We start from the raw sequence: 20,800 nt of genomic DNA, 5'->3' as shown, positions 1-20,800 counted from the left end.
AATCCATATTTTAGATATTTTGATGTTTCGCTACTCACCAGGAAATTGACGATCAATTTCTAAAATACTTTTACAATGCATTAATTACTCCTTATATGCACCCAGAAAAGTATCTCTTTTACATATTTCAGTACTTACACATATGTTTAGCCTGTTCTATTTTTTATTACAGTTTCATAGTTCTTTCTACTTTCATCTAGGTGGGTCTTAGCTTTACAATAGTATAATAATATCTGCAGAGGCAGGAAGCACTTATTTTTCAGTGTTCCCCGACATGCAGTTACAAGGATTCAGTTTTTCCTTTATAAAAAAACTCTTTATAGAATGTTATTAATTATATATTATTTATTGTTTGCTACATAATGCTCATCGTGAAACAATTCTCATTAATTTACATGTTGTACCATGCGTTCTCATTTGCCCCTAATAGAAGCAAATAATATTATACTATATACACAAAAAAATAGATTTTTTTAATAAAAAATAGTTTGATCATTAGTTACTAGGTCTAAATTTGGGTGACTTTTTGTTCAGCAAGTGCTTTTTTGATTTGACTCTGTTATTTTTCTTCTTTCATGATCAAATTAACACAAATCTTACCATTGTATGATGGTGAGAAACAGAAATTGCATGCATTGGATAAATTAAAGTGTTTGCTATTATAAATTTTAATATTTAGTTGATCCTCATTTCCTTTATTAATTTACATGTTAGATAAGTGCTTATCATTTGTCACATTGCATGGTTTAAGACTCACAGTATTTTCTTTTTCTATCTTTCTGCCTAGTACATTTACCATTGAATTGAAAAATGGTCAAAGAATGTCAAAGTTCAAGTAAAGAATCAGTCAGGACACGGCCGGGTGCAGCGGCTCATTCCTGTAATCCCAGCACTTTGGGGAGCCGAGGTGGGTAGATCACCTGAGGTCAGAAGTTCAAGACTAGCCTGGCCAACATGGTGAAACCCCATCTCTACTAAAAATACCAAAAATTGGCCGGGCATACTGGTGGGCACCTGTAATCCCAGCTACTCAGGAGGCTGAGACAGGAGAATCGCTTGAACCCTGGAGGCGGAGGTTGCAGTGAGCTGAGATGGTGCTATTGCACTCCAGCCTGGGCAACAAGAGTGAGTGAAACTCCATCTCAAAAAAAAAAAAAAATCAGTCAGGACCCCTGAGAGACAGGTCAATAATGATTAATGATGAGGATCATTGTCTTAATCCTGATTTCCCCTTTATACACATTATTAAGTGCCTACATTATTCAGGCCATATTAGGTTCTGGGGATAAGAGGAGGCATAGGAATCATTAACTGTGTTTTGGCTGTTGTTAATAGTACATAAATGATCATGGGAATGCAGATATTTCTTTGAGATGTTGATTTTCTTTTCTTTGCGCTCTCAGAAGTGAGATTGTTAGGTTGTATGGAAGTTCTATTTTTAATATTTTGAAGAACCGCCATACTGTTTTCCATAATGGCTGTACCACTTTACATTCCCACCAACAGTGCAAAAGGATCTACTTTTTTCCATATGAAAGGAAGAAAATCCTACTACTTGTGACAACATGATTGAATTTTGAAAGGTATTATGCTAGGTGAAATAAGTCAAGCAAAGAAAGAAAAATACTACATGATTTCATTTACATGTGGAATCTAAAAAAGTCACTTATAGAAACAGAGTTGAATAGGGAATGTGAAAGACCAAAATGCAAGACGGATCTGTGTATAGCATGGTGACTACGGTTAATAATACTGTACTGTATATTTGAAATTTTCTGAATTCTGTATACTTAAATTTTCCAAGTAGATGTTAAATGTTCTCACCAGAAAAGGTAATTATTTGAAGTGATGGAAAAATTAATTAACTTGATCATCATAATAATTCCACAGTTTATACATGTATTGCATCATCATGTATATGTTTGAAGTATACAATTTTATTAGTCAATTATACCTCAATCAGTCTGTTAAAATAATGAAAAGAGTTATAACTGACAGTACTTTTTACTCACAAGAGTTTCCTGGTTAATCACACCATACTCTGTGTGTGTCTCTCCACTTCTTCATTATGGTCTTATAGAAAGTATACTTTTTAGAGTTTCACCTTTCTTTGGCAGAGTTTGTTTATAAATTCTGCTAAAGTACTTCTCTCTTCCTTTATCCATAATTGCTTTTCCCTTACATTCTAGCAACCTCTTCTTTCCAAAACTTCTTGGGAAATTTCTTTAAAGTCCATATTGCTTCATCTCCATAAATGGTTTCTTTCTGTCAAATATAATTAACATCAGAGGATGTTAATTCTACTTCTTGTTTCTTTTACAGTTTGAGAGAAAATAGTCATCAGGACAAATCAAAGTTTAGTCAGATTATTTTTGATTAGTGTGGAGCTTTGCTATGTTTATAACAAACAACTTTCTGTACTAGGTATGTATTGCCGCCTATTTATATTTTTTGCTCATTCATTTCTTCATTCATTCACTTTATATTCATTAAATGCCAAATAATTTCCAGGCAAACTCCACAGTTAAACTTTTTCACTCTGTCCTTTGGTATGAAAGGAGATACTTTCTCTTCTTTTGGCAGTTTAAGATGACTTATTTTTAGTCAAATATGCAAATAAACTAAAATTTGCTAATATTTCCATACTAAAAATAAACATTTATTTTTTTTTGTTTGCTGCTTTGTAGATACACCCAGAGGCATTGAGTACATTTTTTAAATAAAAAGTAAGTCTGTGGGATGTTGATATCAGCCTAGAAAATTGCCAACTATAACATGCACATCTGGTAGAAGGGTGATTTCTCTTTAACTGTAGGCATCTCTTATTTAGTTTAAAATGAAAATAAATTTATTAATATTTCTACCTGAGAACTTGTGTTTTAGAATATTAGACTAAATTTCATGATTTTAAATTTCCTTCACTAATGCATTTGTCTTTTTCAAAGCATTCTATATACATTAATGAAATAAAAGATTGTACTCAATGAACAATGCACAAAAATATTATTTGATACTTCAAAATATGTATAAAATATTTATTTTACAAGCCTTGGAATTATTGCACACAAAAATACTAAATAAAATATGGGTTTTCATATGATCACCTCAATTGATGCCACAAAAGCATTTGATAAAATTCAGCATCTCATTATGATAAAAACCCTGAACAACATAGGCATAGAATGGACTTAACTCAAAGTAATAAAAGCCATACATGACAAACTCCCAGCCAACATCATTTGGAATAGGAAAAAGTTGAAAGAATTCCCCCTGAGAACTGGAACAAGAGAAGGATGCCCACTTTCATCACTTCTGTTCAAATAGTACTGGAAGCCTTAGCCAGAGCAATCAGAAAAGAGAAACAGATAAAGGACATCCAAATTGGGAAAAAAGGAAGTCAAACTGTTACTGTTCACTGGTGATATGATCATATATCTAGAAAACTCTAAAGTCTCATCCAAAAAGCTCTTAGATCTGATAAATGAATTCAGTGAAGTTTCAGGATATAAAATCAATGTACACAAATCAGTAGCACTACTATACAACAAATACCAAACTGAGAATCAAATCAAGAACTCATTTCCTTTTACAACAGCTGAAAAAACCAACAAACAAGTAAACAACAATAACAACAAAACCTTAGGAATATACTTAGCCAAGGAGGATAAATATCTCTACAAGGAAAACTACAAAACACTGCTGAAATAAATCATAGATGACACAAACAAGTGGAAACACATTCCATGCTCATGGATGAGAAGAATCAGTATTGTGAAAATGACCATACTGCCCAAAGAAATCTACAGATTCAATGCAATTCCCATCAAAAAACCACCATCATTTTTCACAGCACTCAAAAAAAAAATCCTAAAATTCAAATGAAAAGAAAAAGAGCCCTCATAGCCAAAGCAAGACTAAGCAAAAAGAACAAATCTGGAACATCACATTACCTGACTTCAAACTATACTATAGACCATTAGTTTCATCCATTTCTCTATTATTTTTAAATATTCAATGATGCTGTCATATTATTGGAAAATAGCAAAATCTTAAACTAAAAGTTTATTTAGTTTAAAACATTTACTAATATGTGTTATATATTCACTTATATAACACACATATATAAAATTTTATGCCAGTTTTTAGAGTTATACATAATAACCATTGTATATTATGCATATGTAACAGTTATACATACATAACAATTATAGTTTATGCCAGTTATAAATGTATAATACACATATAAAATTCTTTTTTAAAGAGAAGAAAACACTGCGTTTTACTTTGGATAATATTTCATCTTAAGGGAAGTACAAATACATATTTTTTACTATCATTTCTCCAAGATCCCATTTGTCTCACTATCCATATATTATCTAGTTCTTTGTTGCTAGATCATATAGTAGATCAAATAAGCATTGAAAACAGAATTAATAAATATGTTATAGAATAAAACAAAGGCATGAGCCTATGCTAGATAACCAATTACCTTGTTACTATGAAGTTATCATCCAATAATTTACAAACTTAATAAACAATCTATGCACATATAAAGTTTATATTTTAGGGAATAATTTGTCTTATATATTCTACATTACATCAATAATGATCCAAGGGAAATTATTTCATGAGACTCAGAATTTTAGTATATTCTAAAATGTTATTTAAGAAAAACCTTAATAATGACTGCTATTTTCCACATAATGAAAAAATAAGACAAAATATGTTCAACCTTATTTGTTTACCTGCTTAACATATGGGACAAATGGAAATCTAAATCAAATTATAATAGGTAATCCTTATTATGTATGTATTTTTTCACTCCAAAAGAGCATTGTTAGGAGGAGGAATCTAAAGTAAATAAGTCAATTGCAAACATTAGTTTCACAGACTTGTTTAAACTGCTAATAAACTCTATCATCTCATGAGCTCAAAAACTTTCTGATTTTAATCCAAGATTGAGCTGTGTGATGGTTAGTTACTATTAAGTGTCAACTTGATTGGATTGAAGAATAAAAAGTAGTGTTCCTGGGTGTGCCTATGTGAGTGTTGCCAAAGGAGGTTAACATTTGAGTCAGTTTTTATATATATCTCAGTTTTTTTATCCATTTATCCAACAATATACACTTAGGTTGTTTATCTTGACTACCATGAAAAATGCTGCAACAGACATGGGAATACAGCTTTCTCTATGAAGTGCTGACTTTATTTCCATTGGGTATATACCTGGAAAAAGATTGCTGGTTTATATAATTATATTTATAATTATTAAAAACAATTTTATTTTAATTTTTTGAGGATTCTCCATACTATTTTCTATAATGGCTTTAGCAACTTATATTTTTACCAACAGTGTAGAAGGGTTTCCTTTTCTCCATACTTGTAGTTTTTATAATAGCAGTCCTAATAGATTTGAAGTGATATTTCATTCTCCTTTTTATTTGTGTTTCCCTAACGATTAGTAAGGTTGAGCACATTTTTACATACCTGTTGGCCATTTGTATGTCTTTTTTGAAAAACTGTCCATTAAGAACTTTGCTAATTTTTAATTTTTTTTATTGCGTGTTGTATTAGTCTGTTCTCCCACAGCTAATAAATACCTGAGACTGAGTAATTTATAAGGGAAAGAGGTTTAATTGACTCACAGTTCCACATGACTGGGGAGGGCTCAGGAAACTCATAATCATGGTGGAAGGAAAGCAAACACATCCTTCTTCAGAGGGTACCAGGAAGGAGAATGAATGAGTGCCCAGCAAAGGGGGGAGCCCTTTATAAAACCATCAGATCTCATGAGAACTAACTCATTATCACAAGAACAGGATGGGGAAAACCACCCCTATGATTCAATTACCTCCACTTGTTCCCTCCTTTGATACATGTGGATTATGGGAACTAAAATTCAAGGTGAGATTTGGGTGTGGACACAGCCAAACCATATCAAGCATGTACTCTCTTCTTATATATTTTGAGTATTAACTTTTTATGAGATATATAGTTTACAAATATTTTCTCCTGATCTTCCAGCTTTTCATTTTGTTGATTGCTTCCTTTGCTGCTGATTCCTTAGTTATATGTAGACTCATTTGTTTATTTTTGCTTTTCTTGCCTGAACTTCTGATATAATGTTCAAAATATCATTGCCAAGATCAATATCAAGGAACTTTTTTCCTATATCTTCTTTTATGAGTTTTATGATTTTAGTTATTGTGTTTAAGTCTTTAATCTGTTTTGAGTAGATTTTTGTGTATAGTGTAGGGTAATAATTAAATTTTTTCTTTTACATGTGAATATCCAGTTTTCCCAATACCATCTACTGAAAAGACTATTATTTCTTTATTGTGTCTTGGTGACCTTGTGAAAAATTAGCTGACCATATATCCTTGGGTTTATTAACAGGCTTTCTATTCTATTCCACTGTTCTATGTCTGTTTTTATGCCAGTTCCCTACTCTTTTTGTAATGTGTTGTTTTAACCTACTCACTGGACAGACTACTCAAGTTATTTTATTTTTTATATATTTATTTATTTAGTCTTGCCTTGTCACCCAGGCTGGAGTGCCATGGCACAATCTCGGCTCACTGCAACCTCTGCCTCCCAGATTCAAGTGATTCTTCTGCCTCAGCCTCCCAAGTAACTGGGACTACAGGTACGTGCCACCACATGCCGCTATTTTTTGTATTTTTAGTAGAGACAGGGTTTCACCATATTGGCCAGGCTGGTCTCGAACTCTTGACCTCATGATCTGCCTGCCTCAGCCTCCCAAAGTGCTGGGATTACAGGCAAGTTAATTTTTACGAAAATATTTATATATGTACGTGATATCCAGATGGCACAAAGAGTCCTTTTTATAGGTACAATTATTACTCTCACGGATTAGGTGTAGTTATATACCTGCTCTTCTGAGGATGCTCATTAGAAAGAGATATGAGTATAACCAGTGGACAATGCTCTCAGAGCTGCCTTCAAAATGAAACAGGTTAAAGTCAGAGACTCTCAGTCCATTTGCTGATGTATGGAAACATTGCGGTGGCTTCACTCATGCGGCTGCTGTAGCATGCCCTTTTTTCTTCCCTAAATCTTTGGAAATGCTTTGCCTGTTTTTCTGCACTCATCTTGGGTGATCACAGCTCTTTTCTCTTGATACAATTAGCCAAAATCCCAAAAGAAAAAGCCAGGCACACAGAATCCAGATAAGTAAAAGTGGCATAGTCTTAAAATGTATAACTTAATTGAAAAAACTTTTTTTTTTCAGAGTTAATAGCAACACAGTTAAGCTCTCCAATAACTTTCTCTAAGTTATAGTTGCTCAACAGGTGTTATCTATTTGTTGTAGATTTTGCTATGAAAGTTATATGTGTTTCATTTATATAGGGCTCCTCCATCTCTAGATACAACTAATCTAGTTCATTTTGGTGTGCTCTACATATTATAAGCTAATTTATTTGAAGTTTCTTTGAAGAGCACATGAAATATTATTCAAAATGTTTTGTTTTCTGTCACTGTTTAGAACCATAAGTATTTTATGCTGTAGAGGAATGTTCTAAATTCAGATTCAAATCAGACTTTGTGAAAGTGACTCCAGTTCAATGGCATTTACTCATTTTATTTATATTAAATATTTGGTGCATAACGTGAATATGTTCTGATGTCAATAGATATTGGAGATGCAAGAGTGACTTTGCTTTTCTGAGTGCCAAGTACTCTTGAACACACTGCCAGAGTTATCATAGCAGAGATTTGAGAAAATATGCTTCAATATCTGCACATTGCTGATCGAATTTTTCTAAGCCTTTTGGCTTTCTTGCTTCTAGATTTGCTTGACATACAATAACTTACATACCCCCAATGAAATAAAATCCTAGGCTGCTAATCTCCTTATGGGCGAGCCCCAGAAAATGAACCTGGTATATATTCAACTCTATAGCAGGGTCTAATTTTTATGCCTTAAATCATGTGATGAGACTAGCAAGTCAGGCAGTTAACCAAGGATTCAACAGGCTAACCATGCTCTTCATTCATCTCCATGGGCATATGTCTCTCATAGGGAACATCTTTTTCTGAGGTCTAAAATGCTCTTTTAGTTTTCGAATAGCTTCATTAAAACCTCTATTATCTCTTGTTCCTTTGAGCATGCAAAGCATATCTTGGAGGTCAGGGCCCCTGAAGGGTGACTTTTTGTAAGATAACTGCAGAATCACATGCAGTTACAAGTAGTTTTAAACATCTCTATTTAGATCATATTTGAACAACCCTTAATCTCATTCTAGACCAAAAGTAGTTGAATCCATAAAAAGGTTAAACGGTCATTTAAAATTACATGTAGTAACTGATGTAGGAATATCCACATGATTCTCCTTAAATTAATAGCAAGTGCCTGCTTCAGATAACTTTGTGTAATACCATTCTTTATGACACTATATTTAAATCATTTTTATTAACATGCTTCTAAATGGAACATCATATTACTTACTCCTCATTTCAAAAAATTTATGAATACTCTATTATGCACATAAATTTTCCTGTACCCCAATAAGATGCAATAAATATAGTAGCACATTATTTTTCTATTGAAGAAAATGTGTTAAGGCCATAGCTGAATTCATATTTTTTCAGAATTAATATGTGAAAATATTACTCATATTTACCTAACAATGGAATAAATATGAGATGATGAATCAAATCAGACCAGATCTAAGACTTATCTTTCAGGAATTTTACCACTTACTTCATTAAAAGGAATTAAAAGTCAATAACAGGACCACAAGGAAGCTTGCATGTAATATATATTATATAATTTATGCTTACACTCTCTGGTAGAAGGGATCGCATAGACTCTGTGTTGATCAGTTCTCAGCTCTAGGACTGAAGCACATATATCCCTAGCTTCTAGAGGTTGTCTGGCTACCTTCCTCAAAGTCACGCCTTCATTTTAGGGGCTGCTGCATCCAATGACTGGCCAGTGCATAATAAGTTCAAGCCCCTTTGCCTGTCAGAAGGATAACTCCATTTCAGACTGTGCTTTCCATTGAAATTGATCTTCAACACCATTCTATACCCAGAACTGAGCATAGGATAAGGCACAAGGCACATGGTGGATGCCCAGTAAATATTTGCTTAAAGAGGTATAGTGAATGTAAATTGTACATAGAGTGGTCTTCAGGCTCTGAGTTATTTTCATTTTGACTTTCTCTAAAAGTTCATCAAAGATTTCAGATAGCTAGTACAATTTGATGTGACAAGATTAATTTTGATCAATGTATTTCATCTTTCCTCTCTTTTTGAAGGTTTAGTGAAAGTAAGATTTATTCCCTGATTATAATGATGTGGGAAAGTTTGAGCACCTGTCACACTCAGGAACATAACAACCAAATATAAAAATATGGTTAACCCTCAGTTTAACTATTAGAATTCAAGATCAAGTTATACTTAATTAAAAGAAAAAAAGCTACATGCAAATAATTCCAGATTTGAAGTAAGTAATGAGTATTTGAAGAAAAAGCTCATTCATTTTCAGGTAGTGAAATTTTAAAGTTTTGAAATTATGGCCAACTTATAATAATATTCACATTAGGTTTGTGAAATAAAAGCATGTTTATGTTTTTTTAAGAAAAGAGTTTATGGGATGAACATTTATTTCATAAAATTATTGATGTTTCATAAAACTGCCTGTTTTGGGGTAAAAGTTTCCTAAATGTAAAAGATAAACCATCAGGTGCAACATCTGTTACTATGAATATAATGACATTCTCATTCAGCAGGAACAAATGCAGCAACTGCAAGGTCTTCTCTCTGGAGGAAACTACCTTGGGAACAGAAAAGGCCCTGTAGAATTACAATGAACTAACATTGCATAGATATGTTAACACATTCTTTAATACTGTGTATTGTGCATAAATGGCAAAAGTTAGAGTTTTGTTTATTTTCCTAACATTTACAGACGTCTTAAAGTAAATGGTTTTTATCATTAGATATTAAAATGATATACAGGAAATTTTATGTCAATGATATGTATATGTTTTGTTGTTGCTTTTTTGTTGTTTTCCTTATATTGCCCACCATCACTCCAAAAATTGTTGCATATCATACCTTTGAGATACAGAGAATACTATATTCATCAGTGCAAAGTTATATTTGCAATAATACAAAACACAAAGCATTTAGTAACTCAAACTTTGTAATTTAGGCAATGTGAAATAATTCCTGGGCTCTCTGTATATTGTGAATTCTGCGTGGAGCTTTAATTTAAAGTCTTGTAGCTTGAGATAGAGACTTCTAATGTTTTTGCTCATCTGATTCTTCTTTTATTCTAAGCAAAGGATGAGATTACATTTCCAAACTCTTTAAAAAATATACATAGAAATGTAACTTCTCTAGCAAATGTATTTTGAGCAGAAGTAATATGCATCATTTCCTTAACAAATCACGTAGTCAATGGCTTGAGACCCTGCAATATTTTTTTTCCTGTTGCATTGCTGCAGACATCACATATTGTAGATAGTGCAGCAGCAGGCTGTGGATCCTCCATCAACCTAGAATTCTGAGGAGCCATGTGGAGGATGGTGTTCCTGGAAAGAATCTCAGGCCCACAAAAGACAAGTGAAGAATTAATTCTTGTTAAGTCACTGGGATTTTCTGACTGGGTTGCCACATTATAATCTATTGTGTTCTGACTTTTGCATTTGTGAAAACAACAAACTGGGACTCATGGTCTGAAGGCATAATATAGGCATAAATAGCCAAATAATCATTAAATGTAGGTAACCCACATGATAATGAATTAACCCAACTGATACTCGTTTTCCTATTTGTAATATACCTGAAATATAGGTTGGTGCAAAACTAATTGTGGTTTTCGCCATTAAAAGTAATGGCGAAAACCACAATTACTTTTGCACTAATTTAATATAAACTCTGTTTATGCTCAAAGGAGTTAATTGGAGTAAATGTGTTCTGGAAAGCTGAGGCAGAAATACTATTTGATTTGTTGCTATTGCTGAAGTGGTAGAATTAAAGAGAGTGTCATATATAAAAGACAAACTTTCTCAAACTATTCTAAGAATCATGAGTCAACTACGAGTAAAAATGTGTTTTGGTAATATTATATGGTATTTGACTTGATGTCTGTTAAGATTTGTCTGTGTTCCCACCCAAATCTCATTTTGAATTGTAACTGCCACAATTCCCACGTGTTGTGGGAGAAACTCAGTGGGAGGTAATTGAATCATGGGGGTGGATCTTTCCCGTGCTGTCCTCGTGATAGTGAATAAGTCTCATGAAATCTGATAGTTTTAAAAATGGGAGTTTCCATGCACAAGCTCTCTCTGTCTGCCCCCATCCATGTGGTATGTGACCTGCTCCTTCTAGCCTTCCGCCATGATTGTGAGACCTCTCCAGCCACAAAGTGTAAAAGTAATTGCAACAACCTAATAACATGTATTTCAGGTATATTACAAATAGGAACATTGGATATCAGATGGGTTAATTCATTATCATATGGGTTACCTACATTTAATGATTGTTTGGCTATTTATGCCTATATTATGCCTTCAGACCATGAGTCTCAGTGTGTTGTTTTCACAAATCTAAAGGTCAGAACACAATAGATTATGATGTGGCAACCTACAGACTGAAAATCCCAGTGACTTAAGTTCACTAAAACTCTTTTCCTTCCCAGTCTTGGGTACGTCTTTATTAGCAGCATGAAAACAGACTAATACAGTAAATTGGTGCTGTATGGGGTGCTGCTGAAAAGATACCCAAAAAAGTGGAAGTGACTTTGGAACTGGGTAACAGGAAGTGGTTGGGAAAGTTGGAGGGCTCAAAAGACAGGAAAATGAGACAAAATTTGGATCTTCCTAGAGACTTGTTGAATGATTTTTCCCAAAATGTTGATAGTTATATGGACATTAAAATTCAGGCTGAGGAGGCCTCAGATGGAAATGAGGAAATTGTTTGAAACTGGAGCAAAGGTGACTCTTATTATATTTTAGCTAAGAGACTGGTGGTGTTTCGTCCCTGCCCTAGAGATCTGTGGAACTCTGAACTTGAGAGAGATGATTTAGGTATCTGGTGGAAGAAATTTCTAAGCAGCAAAGCATTCAAGAGGTGACTTGTGTGCTATTAAACACATTCAGTTTTATAAGGGATGTAGAGCATAAAAGTTTGGAAAATTTGCAGCCTGACAATATGATAGAAAAGAAAATCCCATTTTCTGAGGAGAAATCCAAGCCAGCTGCAGAAATTTGCATAAATAATGAGTAGACAAATGTTAATCCCCAAGACAATGGGGAAAATGTCTCCAGAACATGTCAGAGGTCTTCATGGCAGCCCCTCTCATCACAGACCCGGAGACCTAGGAGGAAAATGTGGTTTTGTGGGCCAGGACAAAAGTCCCTGTGCTGTGTGCAGCCTAGGTAGTTGGTGCCCTGAGTCCCAGCCACTCTAGCCATGGCTGAAAGAGGCCATTGTAGAGCTTGGGCTGTGGCTTCAGAGGGTGCAAGTCCCAAACTTTGGCAGTTTTCACATGGTGTTGAGCCTGCGAATGCAGAGAAGGCAAGAATTGGGGTTTGGGGACCTCCACCTAGATTTCAGAAGATGTATGGAAACGCCTGGTTATCCAAGCAGAAGTTTGCTGCAGGGTTGGGGCCCTTATGGAGAATCTCTGCCAGGACAGCACAGAAGGGAAATGTGGGGTTGGAGCCCTCACACAGAGTCCCTACTGGGGCACCACCTAGTGAAGCTGTGAGAAGAGGGCCACCATCTTCCAGATCCTAGAATGGTAGATCCACTGAGATCTCTCACTGTGCACCTGAAAAAGCTTCAGATACTCAGTGCCAGCTCATGAAATGAGGCAGGAGGGGGAGTTACATCCTGCAAAGCCACAGGAGCAGAGCTGCCACAACCATGGGAACCCACTGCTTGCATCAGCGTGACCTGGATGTGAGACATGGAGTCAAAGGAGATCATTTGGGAGCTTTAAGATTTGACTGCCCTGCTGAATTTTGGACTTGTGTGAAACCCTGTAGCCCCTTTGTTTGGCCAGTTTCTCCCATTTGGAATAGCTGTATTTACCCAATACCTGTACCCCCACTGTATCTAGGAAGTAATTCACTTGCTTTTGATTTTACAGGCTCATAAGTGGAATGAACTTATTTGTCTGAGATGAGTCTTTGGGCTGTCAACTCTGGGGTTAATGCTGAAATGAGTTAAGAATGTGGAATGTGGGAAGGCATGACTGGTTTTGAAATAGGATGACATGAGATTTGGGAGGGGCCAGGAGTGGAATGATATGGTTTGGCTGTGTCCCCACCCAAATCTCATCTTGAATTGTAACTCGCAGAATTCCCATGTGTCATGGGAGGAACCCGGTGGGAGGTAATTGAATCATAGGGCAGGTCTTTCCATGTTGTTCTCATGATAGTGAATAAGTCCCTTGAGATCTGATGGTTTTAAAAACGGGAATTTCCCTGCACGAGCTCTGTCTCTTTGCCTGCCACCATTCACACAAGATGTGACTTGCTCCTCCTTGCCTTCCACTATGATTGTGAGGCCTCACCAGCCATGTGGAACTGTAAGTCCATTAAACCTCTTTTTCTTCCCAGTCTTGGGTATGTTTTTATCAGCAGTGTGAAAATGGACTAATACAATATCCAAAGACTAACTGAATCTCATTAGACATTTGCTTCTTTTTCTGTAAAATTTCTGAGTGAGATACACAAAAAAGGTCCAATAACATAATGGGAGAAAATACTGTCTTATTTGTAGATGGGCCCGTAACCTGATACTCATCTTCAAGGCTCTGGTAATACTAGATCTGAACACATTCCTTTCTCTGAAAGATCAGTTAGGGTCTATTACCTCCTTATGTATGTCACGATTCTGCCAAAAAACAAAACCAACAGGAGAAAAAAATGTGCACACACACACACACATATATACACACACACACATATACATATGTGTGTGTGTGTATATATATGCACACACACACAGCTATGTGCTATATGTGACATTTTGGTCAATGAAAGACCACCTATATTGCAGTGGTCCCATAAGATTATAATAGAGCTGAAAAATTCATTTTGTCTAGTGACATCATAGCCATTTAAAGTTATAGCAAAACTCATCACTTACATGTTTGTGGTGATGCTTGTGTAAATAAACCTACCGCACTACCGGTCATTAAAAAAGTATAATGTCCTAGGTTTTCACATTTACTCACTTCTCTCTCACTGACACCCAGAAAGCTCCATGCCTGAAAAGGGCCCTTTACAGGTGTACAATTTTTTATCTTTTATATTATATTTTTACTACATCTTGTTTATGTTTAGACAGATTTGTATACACAAATACCATTGTATTATAACTGCATAAAATATTCAGTAAAGTACAGCAACATGTTGTACAGGTTTGTAGCTCAGAAGCAATAGTCTCTACCACATAGCCTAGATGTGTAGCAGGCAATAACATTTAAGTTTGTGTAAGTACACTGTAAGATGTATGCACAATGATGAAAACACCTAAAGACATATTTCTTAGAACAAATACTTAGAGTTAAGCAAAAAATGACTGTGTGTTTGTGTGGGTGTACATGGCAGGAAGACAGGAGTTAATGCTTCAATCTTGAGGCAGAATTTCTTCTTCTCCAAGAAGCCTCAGTTTTTGCCCTTATGGCCTTTAACTGATTGAATGAGCCCTACACACATTATTGAGTGTAATGTCCTTTTCTTAAAGTTAACTAGTTGTAGCTGTTACCTGCATCTATAGAATACCTTCACCGTAACATATAGATTAGTGTTAAATTAAATAGCTTGGTATTATGGCCTGTCCAAATCAGCACATAATATGAAGCAACTCAGCTTTCTCGAAGCCAATATCTAAATCTTAGAACTTATCGCCTGTAATCAGATGCTTGGTGTAAGAACTTGAAGCAATCATTAATTTAAGAATGCTTAAAAAGAGAGAGAGGTCAGCATGGTTAAGCTGTTCCTGGGGTTGGACCTGCAGGAAAGATGAAGGAGAATCCCAAAGACAACTATAAACAAAAACACAATTTTTGCAAGCACAATATGCTGTCTACTCACAAACGTAGCACTTTTTATATTTTGCAAATTGGCCAAGAAGATAGCAATCCATCCTTACAGGGAAGAAAGTAGACAGAGAGTTGGACATGTGTGGAAGCTTTTCTTCTCTCTCCACAAGCTCTTGGGTAAATTTACTTAAAAAATGGCAGCTCTATTAGAGGCTGTTGGTGCTCTCTCCAAATCCTCCTAGCATTCATCATTCCTAATCATGCCAGCAGTTTTCTATGGAAGTGCCAGGCAGTTAACATCACTGGGAACAGCTTTCTATTAATGATGGATAGAGGCTGATGAATAAATCCCTCAGGTTTCTCATCTCTATGTGGGACAACTCTTTGGTATACTGCCCAGTCTACAGAGATCCACAGTGGGATTGAGCCTAAATTGCCCAGTGATAACTCTCCCACTATTATATTCTGTAATTTTTTTAAATTTGTGTGTCACTTACCCACTTGTTTTTTTTTTCTTTTTCTTTTTACTTTTCTTTTTTCTTTTTTCTTTTTTCCTTCCTGGGATCACTTAGCAAATAAATCACTTTCAGTTGGAACCCTTGACTTAGACTCTGCTTTGAGAGAAAGAGGGTGGGTGGAACCTAAAACTAAGACAAATACATATAAGTTGCTTACATAATCTTATTTAAAACTTTAAAAGTGATACAATAAAAAACCAAATCTCTGTATAATTCAGTGTAATCTAAATTTATGTAACCACAGGGGACTTTTTAACAGTGTGTTTATTTATATACTGACCAACTGGAGTTCTATTAAACTTTGAGAAATGCTGACCTAGAAAAATAATTGAGTATATTTATCCATTGTATTGGTCCGTTTTCATGCTGCTGATAAAGACATACCCAAGACTGGGCACTTTACAAAAGAAGCAAGTTTCATGGACTTACAGTTCCAACTGGCTGGGGAGGCCTCACAATCATGGGAGAAGGTTAAAGGCATATCTCATATGGTGGCAGACAAGAGAAGAAAGCTTGTGCTGAAAAACTCCCATTTTTAAGACCATCAGCTCTCATGAGACCTATTCACTATCACAGCATGGAAAAGACCCGCCCCCATGATTCAATTACCTCCCACTGAGTCCCTCCCACAACACCTGGTAATTCAAGATGAAATTTGGGTAGGGACAGAACCAAACCATATCATTCATGATTCTTAACTGTTGTGATGATTAATTATTTCGTCAAAAAGATACATATTTAACACTCCATTTACTGATATAATTTTCAAAGTTGTAGAGTTTCTGAATTGATGGATTTATTTATATCTAATGTTTCTCTTGTGAAAGTGTTTGTAGGCAAACAGGGAAGAGGGACATGATGGTGGATAGGAGACATGGCTAACATACAGCTTGCACTTGGACAGACAGAACAGCATGTGGAGACTCACAGCATGATATTCGCCAAACAGCTATCACAGGAATGTACCATGAAAACTAAAAAAAAATTCACAGATCCTTTGAAAGAAGAGACATGCCACTGAAAAATCCACAAAACAGGCAAAAACTGTGAGTTCCCATGGTGTGAGAAGGGGAAAATCTGCTTCTGAACCCACATTCCCACTGGGAAATCTGAAAATCCAGATCACGGGAGAAGGATCTAATTTTACCTGAAACTGAAACAAATTTAGGGAGTCACATGAAACATAAAAGTAGAAGCAGCAGCAGGATGAGTCTTGTAGGCACTCCCAGTTTTCAGCTTGAACCCAGGGAGGCTATTCCTGACTATATCTCACAGGGGCCCTCAGGGAAGGCAGCAAGTGGAATTGGGGAAGGGTTGTGGGATAAAGAAAGCTTCCAACTGAAACTGGTAGTAGTTTCCACTGGACACAACTTTTTCTGAGCAGAGTCCAGGAGATGAGCAGAAGCTGTTGCAGAGATGAGCACAGAAGCCACCACTAATGTAGTGACCAGATGGGGAGGGGTGAGGTCCATAAGCCATTTTTGGTTTCTCAGCAGGGAAGCTCACAGCCTGGAGCAAGTTCTGAGCAGGACACTCCCCAGCTGTGTGAGAACTGGGTGAGGCCTCTTGCTACCAGCTATTTTCCCATTCCCTGGTGAACTATATGACACAGCAGAGGCAGCCAAGATCCTCTCTTGAACATAACCCCATTGGCTTGAGAACCACCTCCCACATCCCTCATAGTGGCTTTGCAAACCAGCAAACCCCGCCACAAAAAAGTCTGAGTCCAGACCAGCCTAACCCTGCCCCTACCTGATGGTATTTCTCTACCTGCCCTGGTAGCTGAATACAAACATACAAGCTCTTGGGGGCTTTAAGGCCCCACCTATCACCTGAGACACCAAAATACTTACCCTGGCCAACTTAGGGCAAGCTTGGCATTATCCCCCCAACCCCCACCACTACTACCACAGCTAGTGCTCTCTTGAAAGTGCCACCTCCTGGCTGGAAGCCAACCAATGCAAGCCTTTACAGCAACTCATGATAGAATATCCATGATCTCAGGAAGGAGAAGACAATACCTAATTCCACTGGCTGCAACATCCTGGCTAACCAGAGGTCCTGAGTGTGTCCATGTGACAACTTCACTGCTAGCACAACCAGCATTCAAGAAAACCAGCACGCTAAACATACCTACAACCAAGGACTGTCACAGAGTCTACCCCGCTCCCCTGCCATCTCCACCAGAGCAAGTGCTGATATCCATGGCTGGAAGACCTGAACAAAGATCACATCACAAGACTCTTTGCAGACATTCTCCCACAGCAGCTTGTAGCCTAGTAGCCCCACTGGGTGGCTAGATCCAGAAGAGATCTAACAAACACTACCGTTCAGCTCTCAGGATGCCCCATCCCTAAAGAAAGGGGAAGAGCACCACATCAAGGAATCAGCCCATGGGATGAGAGCATCTGAACAGCAGGCCTTGAGTTTCAGACCTCTCCATTGAAATCGTCTACCCAGATGAGAATGAACCAGAAAAGTAATTCTAATATTATGACAAAAAAGGATTCTATAACACCTCCAAAAGATCACACCAGCTCCCGGAAATGGATCCAAACCAAAAAGAAGTCTCTGAATTGCCAGAAAAAGAATTCAGAAGGCTGATTATTAAACTGCTTAAGGAGATACCAAATAAAGGTGAAACACAACTTAAAGAAATGTAAAAAAATATATATAGGATATGGATGAAAAGTTCTCCAGAGAAATAGATATCATAAGGAGAAAACAATCATACTTTCATTTCATACATAGAAATGAAAGACACACTTACAGAAATACAAAATGCAGTGAAAAGTGTCAAGAATTGACTAGAACAAATAGAAGAAAGAAGTTCAGAGCTTGAAGACAAGGTTTTCAAATAACCCAATCAGACAGACAAAGAAAAAAAAATTAAAAAAATAATGAAGCCTCCTAGAAATCTGGGATTATGTTAAGCAGCCAAACATAAAAATAATTGGTGCAACTGAGGAAGAAGAGAAATCTAATAAAAGTTTGGAAACCCTATTTGATGGAATAATTATGGGAAACTTTCTTGACCTTGCTAGATATCTAGACATCTAAATAGGAAAAGTTCAAAGAACACCTGGGAAATTCATCACAAAAAAAGATCATCACCTAGGCACATAGTCATCAGGTTATTTAAAGTCAAGACAAAGGAAAGAATCTTAAGAGCTGTGAGGCAAAAACATCAGATAGCCTATAAAGGAAAATGTATCAGATTAACAGTAGATTTCTCAGCAGAAATCTTACAAGCTAGAAGGTATTGGGGTTTCATATTTAGCCTTGTGGAACAAACTAATTATCAGCCAATAATTTTGTATCCAGCAAAACTAAGCTCCATAAATAAAGGGAAGATAGAGTTTTTTTCAGACAAACAAATGCTGAGAGAATTTGCCACTGTCAAACCAGCACTATGAGAAACGCTAAAAGGAGCTCTAAATCTTGAAACAAAATCTCAAAATACACCAAAATAGAACCTGTGCAAAAATAAATCTCACAGGTCCTATAAAACAATAATACAATTATTTTTAAAAGGGTATTAAGGCAAGAACTAGCATGATGAATAGAACAGTACCTCACATGTCAATACTAATATTGACAGTAAATGCCCTAAATGCTCAACTTAATTGATACAGAATGGCAGAATGGATTAAAATTCACCAACCAAGTATCTGGTATCTTCAAGAGACTCACCTAATACATAAGGACTTCCATAAACTTAAGGCAAAGGGGTTGAAAATGATATTCCACGCAAATGGAAACCAAGAGTTAGCAGGAGTAGCTACTCTTATATCAGACGAAACAAACTTTAAAGCAACAATAGAAAAAAAAAGTGGTACATTATATAACAATAAAAGGATTAGTCCAACAGGAAAATATCACAATCCTAAATATGTATGTATCTAACACTGGAGCTCCTAAATTTATAAAACAATTATTACCAGACAAGAATGAGATAGACACAGCACAATAATTGTGTGGGACTTCAATACTCCACTGACAGCACTAGACAGGTCATCAAGACATAAAGTCAACCAAGAAACAATACATTTAAACTATACCCTAGAACAAATGGACTTAACAGATACTTACAGAATATTCTACCCAACAAATGCAGAATATACTTTCTTTGGTCAGCATATAGAACATTCTTCAAGATAGACCATATGATCAGTCACAAAAAAATCTCAATGAATGTAAGAAAACAGAAATTATATCAAGTGCCCTCCCAGACCAAAGTGGAATAAAACCAGAAATTAACTCCAAAAAGAATCCTTAAAACTTTAGAAATATCTGAAAATTGAATAATCTGCTCTTGAATGATCTTTGGGTCAACAACGAAATCAAGAGAGAAATTTAAAGTCTTTGAGCTGAACAATAACAGTGAACCAACTTATCAAAACCCTGGGATACGGCAAAAGTGCTACCAAGAGGAAAGTTCACAGCATTAAATACCTACATCACAAAGTCTGAAAGAGCACAAATAGACAATCTAACTTCACACCTCAAGGAATTAGAGAAACAAGAAATAAAAAAACAAACCCAAACCCAGCAGAAGAAAAGAAATAACAAAGATCAGGGCAGAACTAAATGAAATTGAAACAAAAAATACCAAAGATATATGAAACAAAAAGCTGGTTCTTTACAAAAGAGGAAGTCATACTGCTGCTGTTCTCTGATGAGATAATTTTATACCTAAAAAACCCTAACATCTCATCTGAAAAGATGCCTCATCTGATAAATGAATTCAGTAAAGTTTCAGGATACAAAATCAATGTACACAAATAAGTAGCACTGCTATACGCCCACAATGACCAAGTTAAGAAACAAATCAAGAACTCAATCCCTTTTAAAACAGCTATAAGAGTAAAATAAAATACCTAGGAATGTATCTAACCAAGGAAGTGAAAGATCTCTACAAGGAAAACTACAAAACACTGCTGAAAGAAATCATTGATGACACAAAGAAATGGAAACATCTCCCATGCTCATGGATGGGTAGAATCAATATTGTGAAAATGATCATACTGCCAAAAGCAATCTACAGATCCAATGCAATTCCCATCAAAGTACCATCATCATTCTTCATAGAACTAGAAAAAGTATTTCTAAAATTTATATGGGAAAAAAAACAAAAGCCTACATAGTCAAAGCCATGCCAAGTAAAAAGAACAAATCTGGAGGCATCACATTATCTGACTTCAAACTATACTACAAGGCTATAGATACCAAAACAGCATGGCACTGGTAT

At 35.9% G+C, this 20,800-nt stretch overlaps 1 long non-coding RNA gene across 1 annotated transcript in view; it reads left to right on the top strand.

Annotated features, from left to right (window-relative positions):
- Positions 1-20,800, top strand: part of LOC129059968 (uncharacterized) — a 71,197-nt gene that overhangs the window by 25,788 nt on the left and 24,609 nt on the right. The window contains exons 2-4 of the long non-coding RNA XR_008526232.2: positions 788-907; positions 2,323-2,424; positions 6,531-6,646. This is a non-coding gene — a long non-coding RNA (uncharacterized LOC129059968). The remainder of the gene's footprint in view (positions 1-787; positions 908-2,322; positions 2,425-6,530; positions 6,647-20,800) is intronic.

Source organism: Pongo abelii, chromosome 5, assembly GCF_028885655.2.
Source record: "Pongo abelii isolate AG06213 chromosome 5, NHGRI_mPonAbe1-v2.0_pri, whole genome shotgun sequence".
Taxonomy (NCBI): Eukaryota; Metazoa; Chordata; class Mammalia; order Primates; family Hominidae; genus Pongo; species Pongo abelii.
Note: the sequence above shows the minus strand (reverse complement) of the source record. Positions and strands in the feature narration are given on the sequence as shown.